This window comes from Paramisgurnus dabryanus, chromosome 8 (genome assembly GCF_030506205.2).
Source record: "Paramisgurnus dabryanus chromosome 8, PD_genome_1.1, whole genome shotgun sequence".
NCBI lineage: Eukaryota > Metazoa > Chordata > Actinopteri > Cypriniformes > Cobitidae > Paramisgurnus > Paramisgurnus dabryanus.
Window position 1 is genome coordinate 41,833,824 of NC_133344.1, and position 10,815 is coordinate 41,844,638.

A 10,815-nucleotide genomic window follows, 5' to 3' on the forward strand; every position below is an offset into this window, starting at 1 on the left:
CATGTTTACCATTTTGGTGGCCCTTTGCAAAGTCCAAGAATCGGGGCCCCCATGCCCCAGCATTGCCCAAGGTTTTTCATTTGAATTGCACAACAATAATATTCTGTATATAGAATTAAGTGAGATATATAAACCTGGTTTATTTTGTTTTACGCTGCTTAAAACAATACTTAATTGTTAGTTTGGTATGACAAAAATTCTTGGTTTAAAAAAATGTTTCACGCCCCTCTCAGATATATCTTTTGCTTGCAAATGTATTATAGGATGTATTTTAAACAATGTTATTAAAACTGTAACTTCAGTGTCTGAAATCTTACTAAAAAAAACTAAATGAGGAAAAAGAGGAAGCATTAGATTAAGATTCATACTGATCTAACAAACTGAACTTATTAATGTGAGGAACAGGAGACGAACCCAGGCGCAGGCGTAGATAAAATCAGAAACTTTATTAAACAAGACAAACAAAACAAAAGACCCACGAGGGGGTAAAACAAGACTATGACTAAATTAACAAGACTTTACTAAACAAACTGGAACTAGACTTGGATATACAAATGGAAACATTAACTTGACAAAATACTCTAGACTTGAATTCACACATGTGAGAACAGGTATGAACAAAACGAATCCGCACAAGACAGCAAACACAAGGGCATTAAATAGGGGAGCAAATCAAGAGGGGAACAGGTGACATGAATAAAACAATAATGGGATAATTAATGAGGAAACAAGTGGGCGGGGTAAGGAGACGAGACAGAAAGCACATGGCTAAATTAACAAGGCCAGTGCTTTCACACAAAACATGGGCCTGTCATGATTCTGCCTCATGACTAATACTAAAACAAGGACAAGAGGGCAGAACCATGACAGAACCCTCCCCTTAAGGAACGCCTACCAGGCGTTCCTCAGGGGAACACTAGACACGACAGACAGACAGACAAACAGACACAAACCAACAAAACATGGCAAATAAACACAAAGGCAGACAAAAATATACTACGAGAGGATTGGGGTTACATAACAAAAACAACATCCATGGGAGGAGGGGCGGGGGCACAAGAAAGTTCTGGGGGGACAGTCCAGGCAGGGTAGAACTGGGTGGGCAAGGGGTCTTGGGTCCAGTAGAGGGCTTGGGACGCGGAGTCCGGGCAGGCTTGGAGGTTTTAGTGGGAGAGGTGGGTCCAGTAGGGGCAGACTGAGGCAAGTTTAAGGACGGGAGGACAGGAGGCACAATGGGGAACAAGGCAGGGTCTCTGGGCAGGAAAGGGGCAGACACAGGAGCAGGATGAGACAAAAATTAACACCAGCAAACAACATTGTAAGTTGGTTATTGCTTGAATTTATGGATGGGATTCACATTAAACTCTTGTGTTCATATTGCAAATGTATTTTAATGACAATGATGAGATACAGAATATGATTTGTTGTCTATTTTTGACGTGATTAAAACCGCTGCGTGGTGTCTTTATCATGTTTATACCTGTACGAGTGTGGAACAAAAGATGCGTGTCATCAAACCAAACCACCAATCACAGGTGTGAAGCCCAAAGTCTTTAAAGTAAACTTGACCATCGAGTGAATGTTGTGCAGTTACGAACGCACAGAGAGAGTCGAGCGAGCGCTCATTCCAGCACTTGTGTGGTCACATTTGTGCGCGCTGAGCAGAGGTGCGCTTTCCCGTAGAGTTTCACTCATTAAGTAGCCTATATGTGCCCTCGCGAGGATGAGCGCAAATATTATTCTACGTGCATACTCGCACATCTCTCGCTGGGGCGTGCTTTATCCATACCTTAGATCCGGGTCTGAATAAACGTGACATACTTTCGCACACCTTGTGGCCAGTAGGGGGCCCCCCAAGCCCGTGAGGCCCCACGCAATTGCGTGGTTTGCGTGGTGGGTAAACACGCCACTGAGCACAGCGCGTGGTGGAAGCGGCGGTGCTGCGTGTAGCCTATTTACCTTGTACATTGAAATGTATTTATTTAGAGAAACAGGGACAGCGTACAATAAACATTAACCTAAAGGAGAGAGATGCATAGTACCAGGTTTTAGATCAAGAGCTAATTTCCACCTGTACCATATACATCACTGATTCTTGAAACTTTGGCAAAAACATGGCAAAAAGTGCTAATTCTGTTTGAAATTAATACAATTTTCATGAAGAAAAAGAATCAATGTTATAATCAGGGGGTCCTTTGCACATATGTAAGGTTCTTTTATAGGTTTATTTTTATTTTTTATTAATTGAATGATTATATGCTGGCTCATTGCCTACAAAATCAGCTGTCCTCGGTTAAGAGATAATCATTTCAACTTGATTAAAAAAGCCTAAAGTAATAATTGAATTGAATAATATATTTACCACATGAAAGGGTACATTGTAATATGTATTAAAAACTACAAACAGTGAGTTTTGAACAATATTTACTATTATCTTGTGATTGCTCAAAATGTGTCCCACATATTCGTCACCACCGTCAGATATTTATAAAAAGCAATAAAATCAGACAACTACAGGGTCAACTGCATTCCTGAGGACCCCATTTTCAAACTTTCAGGTCTACTGCATGCTTCAAGATCACTCAAGCTCCTGCATGTTTGCTATTTTCTCTTAAACTTCTTCATATTTTTGGACCCTGCTACTGTAACAACCATAACAACACTGTCATCTTTGTAAAAAAAATATTAGATTAGATTATGTAATAAATGTATCATTTTTAAGAAGAGGTCTGAAGTAGCTAGCAACAGAGGGGAAACAAGATGGCTAATGTGAACAACTCATCTATTTTTTTTATCTATATTAGGTTTTTGTCACCACCGTCAGATGTCACCACCGTCAGGTTTTCTGTATTTTCTGCCAGGTTTTATGTATTTTAGGAAGTTATGATTTGATATTTGTTTATCACAGTGCTCAGGATTGTTATTTTTTGGACCAAATATTTACATGAAGTTTAAGCAAGACGCCATTGACTTGTAGTCTAGTAGCCAGCCCATAGAGCCCCATTATGAACCCGGAAATCTTGAGTACACCAAAGTTTTATTGCATGAATGTGAAGTATGGGTCCCCAACATACAGAAACTGCCGGATGCTAATTTGCATATGTTGAGCAATTTGCATAATTTGCATATTTAGCTATATTAGCTTAATTGTCCATTTTGGCCACATATTTTGCTCTGTATGGCCAATTTCTACAATAAGTGAGTGGTTTTAGAGGTTTTAGAGGATGCTGATTTCATTTCTGGCATTTTCAGATTTCGAAATGGTAATTCTATAACAGATTTGGATTAATTAAGACACATTTTTTATTAATTTCGGACAAATTTTAGGTTATATCGGCTTACAGTATTTCTCGGTTGCTTAAACACATTTCTTGAAACTATGCCTCATATTCTCAAAACAGTAAACACAATTCCATAACATCTCACCCAATACTCCAAACATCATATTTTCACGTCAAAATGAAGCTGTACACTTAAAACCATTCACTCTTACTGAAAAACCCAACTTTTTCCTCAGACTTCACACACAAGCTTTCAAAAACACACACACACTACAACATAGTATTACACACTGGTGCAATAAATTCAAAACAATATATCCAAAACTGGTAAGTTGCTTGTTGTTCTCCTCCTCAAAAACCTTTTCACATGACCAAAAAAGACACAATCAATGTATGCATTAGCACATTTTTATTCATTCATGTGCTACACAGCACAACTGTATATAAAAAAATACTCTGCCTCAACATCCCGTCTTTGTTTTGGGTCAGGCCAGAGAATCTCATCCACATCACAGGCTATATTGGTCTTAGCCAAACAGCGAGGCTAAAATATGGTCCACCCCTGGCATTCATCTACTAATATGTCTATCTGTATGCAAGGCAATTTGAAGCATTTCTTTATTCCAGTAGCATAGTCCAACAGTGTATGCACACTTAAGTTACTGTACAGAGCAGTCTTACTGTAAGTACATCTATCTGTTTTCCTCCCTGAAGGCTCTGAAGATGGAGGCAACAGTGAAGTGACTCAAATTAGGCTTTACTCGTTGCTCAGCCTCTCTCATAGTCATACCATGGACAAGGACATGGGCAGTTAGAGTGGCTCGAATTTCATCTGAGACTGCTTGTCACCCTGCCCTTCGTCTCCCTCCTCCTCTTTCACCACGTCCTCCTCCTCTTCCTCCTCCTTCACCATGTCCTCTTCCTACTCTTTCACGACGTCCTCCTCCTTTCCCTCCTCTTCTGCCGCCTCCTCTCCCTCTTCCTCTCCCTCCTCCTCCTCTACCTATTTCTTCACCATGTCCTCTTCTTCCTCCTTCACCGCGTCCTCCTACTTTCCCTCCTACTCCTCCTCTTCCTCTCCCTCCTCCTCAACCTATTCTTTAATTTCTCTGTGGATCCATTGTTCCAAAGCTCAGTGAACTGATTCATGAACGGCAGGATGATTGGGCAGAAGTTGTGAAGCTACGGGTGAATGGCCTACCTGCACCTGATGCTCAGTATCACTCCAAGTGTTACAATGCTTTCAGGAAGATATCTATTTACTCAAGTGCAACTGCTAGTAAACCAATTGACAATGGCCATGCATGCTCTTTCGGGATGTGATATGACCTCATATCGTGTCGGGAAGGGAAAGGTGTCTGCACTCTAGGCCATGAGAGTCATACCTGGTAAGCTTCCCCACTGTATTGGAGAGGCAGAAGGCACAGATTTACAGATCACAAAAGCAACAAGGGCTTTCTTTCTGGCTCTTTACAATCAGAGGAACTTTGTAACCTTGGATGGAGCCCGGTATGAACTTTACAGAAAGCGCAAAAGTCCCCCAGCACTGAAAGCACTACCTCCTACAGAGTGTAATATGTGCCTTCATGGAAGACGTGCCTACCTACAGGTGCTGCTATGGAAATCAGTTGACCGGCCTGGGACAAGAAGATGGGTTTAAAGGAAGGAGAGGAACTGATTATGCCCACCCAGGATTAAAGTCCAGTTGCTTCTCCTGCTTTGATAGATGTTGTCAGCTGTGGTTGCAAAGCCGGGTTGAAACCTTGTACATCAGCAAAGTGCAGCTATGCAGCTGCAGGTCTGGCCTGTACCAGTTATTGTTCCTGCAAAAGCAATGATGACCAAGAACACAAAGAAAGGGATGAAGGGTCTGGAGAAGATGATGACAGAACAGAAGAGGATAGTAAAGATGATAAGGCTGCCTTTTAAAGTGAGGCATAGCAGTTTGCCTGAAGGTGGTAGCCAATGTGTGCTTTGTCTGGTGTGGAGGTAAGGCCCTCTTGGTTAGACTTGGGCTGACCCGGGTTGCCTAGACTTAGTTTTAACTCTTGCATCTGGCGAAGTTTTAGTTGGGTCCCCGATGGATCTTGCGACTTGGGGACCAACCTGGGCAACCATTATGCCATTCGGCTGTTGCATTAATGACTTGCGAGACCTGTCTGGTATGGCATGTCTATAGTGTATATTTGTAAATAGTTTGTTTATCAGACATGGTGATGTGCTTATGTGATGTCATCTCATTGGGTGTCTTAAAAAGCTAACCCGTTAGTATGTATCATACAGTTGCAGGATCCAAGTTATGTCAAATACCACATTGCTTTTTCATCCAGAAATGCATAACATTAAGCCTAACAAAGATTCATTGTTTATCCAAAAAGCAATTTTGAATCTTTAAAAGTGTCAGGACTGGGATTCAGCATCACTACAGCCCTTAAGCAATGCATCAACATTCACAAGAGCACTCATTATTCTAAAAATGTTAGATTATTTTAGTTTCCATAAAATAATCTAAAATTATGACTGAAAGTAATCAAAATTTGTAATAAAATTAGCTCTTTGACATCTGAAAATGCCAGAATTGAAATCAGCATCCTCTAAAACCACTCACATATTGTAGAAATTGGCCATTCAGTGCAAAATATGTGGTCAAAATGGACGATTAAGCTAATATTGCTAATTATGCAAATTTTGCAAATTGCTCAGCATATGCAAATTAGCATCCAGTAGTTTCTGTATGCTGGGGACCCATACTTCACATTTCTGCAATCAAACTTTGGTGTACTAAACATTTCCGGGTTCACCTCGTTGGCTACTAGACTATTGAGTGGTATACATTTTGGAATAATGAGGCCAATCGTCAGACAGAGTTTTATTTGTTTTAAATGAATATGCTTACAATATGTTTCTTCAGTGCTGTTGAGTTATTAAATTAATAGTTTCTCTTAATACAAAAATATGTTTATTAAATAAAAAAAATCATTACTTTTTCTATTTAGGCTTAAAGTAAATGTTGTATGAGTAATAACTGGAAAAACGCCTATTTTATGAAAAAAAAAATACGAACAGGGGAGGTTGCACCGGTAAATTGCTGAACAGCCAAGACCTTGGTCTATAATGATAAACCTTCAGATTTTGTAATTTAACTAACTTTTATCCAAATTCCTAAGAATCACTGACATTATTACCATATATGGTAAATATGTTGTACTTACAGACAAATGTGTGGTACTTAGTTTTGAGTATCTACATTGTAATTAAATGGTATCATTACTGTACTTACCGGTAATACATAATCTAGATAAGTACTGGGTAATACCAGATACACACTTATAATATATATATATACTAAAATTAACAAGAAACACTATTGTATTTACAAATGAATGTACAATATAAGTATTTAGTACTTAGTAGGCAAGCGTGGGTTAATAACAGGTACTTATAGTGTGCATATAGTATAACTAATAACAAACACTACAGTACTTACAATTTGTATGTAAATGGTAAGTGTGTAGTACATACAGGCCAGTGTAAGTTATTGACGGCACATTTAGTGTATGTATGTCAGGAACCACAAAAGTCAGGAATCCCAATGCAGAGGTTCTTTAATGAGTCACACAATAATCAGGTATGTATAGGAGATAACACTCTATGTCTTCATGTAAAATGTGAATGTGTATGGAAAAACACTCTGTGTCGTCAGGTACAGGCAAGCACTCGAAGTGGGAAACCCAGCAGGGCTGTAGGACATCCACCTTCCGTCCACACTCGAAACAACCCGACACAGGGCAGAGAGAGAGTTCCAGGCGGGGCACAGCAGGAGAGAGAGAGAGAGGCGGTCTGAGTCTTCAGCAGAGAAAGTGCTGGACAGCGCACAGCAGGCGTCCGAGTCTTATGCAGGATTACGCGCAGAGCGCACTGCAGCTGGACAGCGCTAGATGTAGTCGGGCGCTCAGAGAATCCGCAGACAGAGTATTAACAGAGGCTAGGCGGGGAACACACCACTCGGGAGAGACTGACAGCGGGGCGAGGAATCTGAAGAGATAAGGCAGCAGAGAGCACGGTAAATAATCCAGACAAAACTACACACAGGTACTCGACACGACAGGACTAGAACTAGCCAGGCTAGCGGGCATGAACATACAAAGACGAACTTGCAAAGAACAGAGGAAACGAGGGGAATTTAAATCAAACCGGATGGGCAATTAATATGGATCAGGTGTGGGACGCCGGTGAGAAGAGTCGGAGATAATGAGGTCACCAGGTGGAAGGCGCGCACGTGTGGAGCTGTCAAAACATAAACACAACACAACACATGGTGAAACAAAGACAAAGCGGCCAATAAGACCGAATTCATGACAGGACTCCCCCCCCCACGACCGCCACCGGGCGGTCCATGAGGAGGCTCACCCCGTCGCCGGCGGAGATCCTCTATCAGCCCAGGGTCCAGGATGTCCCGGGCCGGTACCCAAAACCTCTCCTCCGGACCATATCCCTCCCAGTCAACGAGATATTGAAATCCCCTACCCCGGCGACGCATATCCAGTAAAGACCTAACAGAATACACAGGGGCACCATCTATAAGCTGAGGGGTGGGAGGGGTGGGGGCAGAGGGAACAGGGTTAAGGTGGGAAAAATACACAGGCTTCAGTTTGGACACATGAAAAACTGGATGAACCCGACCGAGTGCTGGGGGCAATCTGAGCCTGACCGTCACGGGATTAATGACCTTAACAATGCTGTATGGCCCAAGGAATCGTGGAGCCAATTTGCGAGAAGGCTCACGGAGAGGTAAATCCTTGGACGAAAGCCATACTTTCTGCCCACAGATAAAACGGGGCGCAGTTCTACGGTGACGGTCGGCCGCGGCTTTGGTTCGTCTGGAAATCTGACGTAATGAAAATCTAGCCTTTCTCCAGGTGCGTTTGCAACGACGGACAAAAGCCAGCGCAGACGGAACCACCGCATCGGGTTCCTGTGATGGGAATAAAGGGGGCTGAAACCCCATGGACGCCTCAAAAGGGGACATGTTAAGGGAAGAAACAGGGAGAGAATTATGGGCGTATTCAACCCAGGGTAACTGTTGGCACCAGGAGCTCGGATATTGCGATGTCAGACAGCGGAGAGCTCTACCTAAATCTTGGTTAGCCCGTTCACATTGCCCGTTGGTCTGAGGATGATACCCTGAAGACAAGCTAGCTGTGGAGCCTATTTGTCTACAAAATTCCTGCCAGAAACGAGAAATAAACTGAGGACCCCTATCTGAAACAACGTCTGTGGGCAGACCATGTAAGCGAAAGACGTGTTCGATCATAACCTGGGCAGTTTCCTTGGCAGTGGGCAACTTGGGCAAAGGGACAAAGTGAGCCGCCTTGGAGAAGCGGTCGACAATGGTCAAAACTACAGTGTTTCCCTTAGAACTAGGCAAATTGGTTACAAAATCGATGGCGATATGTGACCAAGGACGAGAGGGAATGGGTAGTGGTTTAAGCAGACCAATAGGGGCTTGATGAGAGGCCTTATTACGGGCACAAACCTGACAGGCTAACACAAACTGTCTGACATCGGGGCCCATAGAGGGCCACCAAAAACGCTGACGTACGGTAGCCAACGTTCTCCGAACCCCCGGATGGCAAACAAACTTGGACTCGTGACCCCACCGGATGACCTCGGAGCGAAGCGCATTCGGAACCCACAATCGACCCGCTGGGCACCCTTCTGGCACTTCCCCCTCCCGGCCGGCCCGTCTCACCCGTTGTTCTATTCCCCAGCGCAAGGCACCCACCACCCGCCCCTCCGGGAGGATGGTTTCGTCCCCTGCGGAACCGGGACTTTCGAACAAACGAGAGAGAGCATCGGGCTTAGTATTCTTGGAACCGGGCCGGTACGAGAGGGTGAAGTTAAATCTGTCAAAGAAGAGCGCCCAACGAGCCTGACGAGAAGATAACCTCCTGGCTGAACGGATGTATTCGAGGTTCTTATGATCCGTCCAGACCAGGAAGGGCTCCGAGGTCCCCTCTAACCAGTGACGCCACTCACCCAAAGCCAGTCTGACCGCCAGCAGCTCCCGATTGCCTATGTCATAATTTCGCTCTGCTGGGTTTAACCGATGGGAGAAGAAGGCACAGGGATGCACCTTGCCATCCTTAGCAGACCGCTGAGACAAAACGGCGCCTACCCCGACATCCGAAGCATCCACCTCCACAATAAATTGAGCAGCCGGATCTGGAATAGAGAGAACAGGAGCAGAGATAAACCGGGACTTTAAAATATCAAAGGCCTCCTGAGCACTGGAATTCCAGACAAACCTCTCCTTAGTGGAAGTGAGAGCAGTGAGAGGTTGAGCAATCTGACCATAGTTTCTGATAAATCGCCGGTAAAAATTGGCGAAACCCAGAAATCTTAATAAATCCTTACGGGAGTCGGGGACTGGCCATTCGGCCACCGCTGTGATCTTGGCAGGGTCGGGACGGATCTCACCGGGGGCAACAACAAAACCCAGGAACGAAACTGACTTACGATGGAATTCGCACTTCTCCGCCTTGACATACAGCTTATTTTCTAACAGCCGGCGTAAGACTCGGCGGACATGCTGAGTGTGTTCCTGCATAGAGGGAGAAAAGATGAGAATATCATCTATGTACACAAAGACAAACTTGTTAACCATGTCTCTCAGCACATCATTAACCAGAGTTTGGAAGACAGAGGGGGCGTTACAAAGGCCGAACGGCAGAACGCAGTACTCAAAGTGTCCGGTAGGGGTGTTAAAGGCTGTCTTCCATTCATCTCCCTCTCTTATTCGCACCAGATGATAGGCGTTGCGTAAATCTAGCTTAGTAAAGAACTGTGCCCCCTGCAGGAGCTCAAACGCAGTAGACATTAAGGGAAGGGGGTACCTATTCTTAACAGTAATGTCATTTAAGCCCCTATAATCAATACAAGGGCGCAGGGAGCCGTCTTTCTTGCCAACAAAGAAAAACCCCGCCCCTGCAGGCGAGGTGGAGGGACGAATGAGACCGGCACGCAGGGCATCATTAATATACTGGTCCATAGCCTCTCTCTCAGGACCTGATAACGAATAAAGTCTACCCTTAGGCGGAGAAGTGCCGGGGAGGAGATCAATAGCGCAATCATATGGCCGGTGAGGAGGCAGGGAGGTGGCCCGTGCCCGGTTGCATGAAACTCCTTAAGTGAGGGTTTCCCTGAGGGAGAAAAAATCCCTGAGGTAAGGGATTTATTTAAGAGCGTTGCAACAAAGGTCTTAACTGTCACCCTTACCTAAGTGTTGATACTAAGTATTTTACGATAGTCTCTGCCAAAACACAGCAGCGGAGAAGCAGTTGCTACGGTTACAAAATCTCACAGCGTAAACAAATCAACGCACGCAGCTCAACAGACGGCGAATTTGTGTACAATGAAACATCGCAAATAACCGACTGTAAAGTGCCGCATGCATGAATACTCAAAGTAATTCAAACTGGAAACACTTTATTTTGACGGACGATCAAACCGCCATTCTTCTGATAAATGCGCA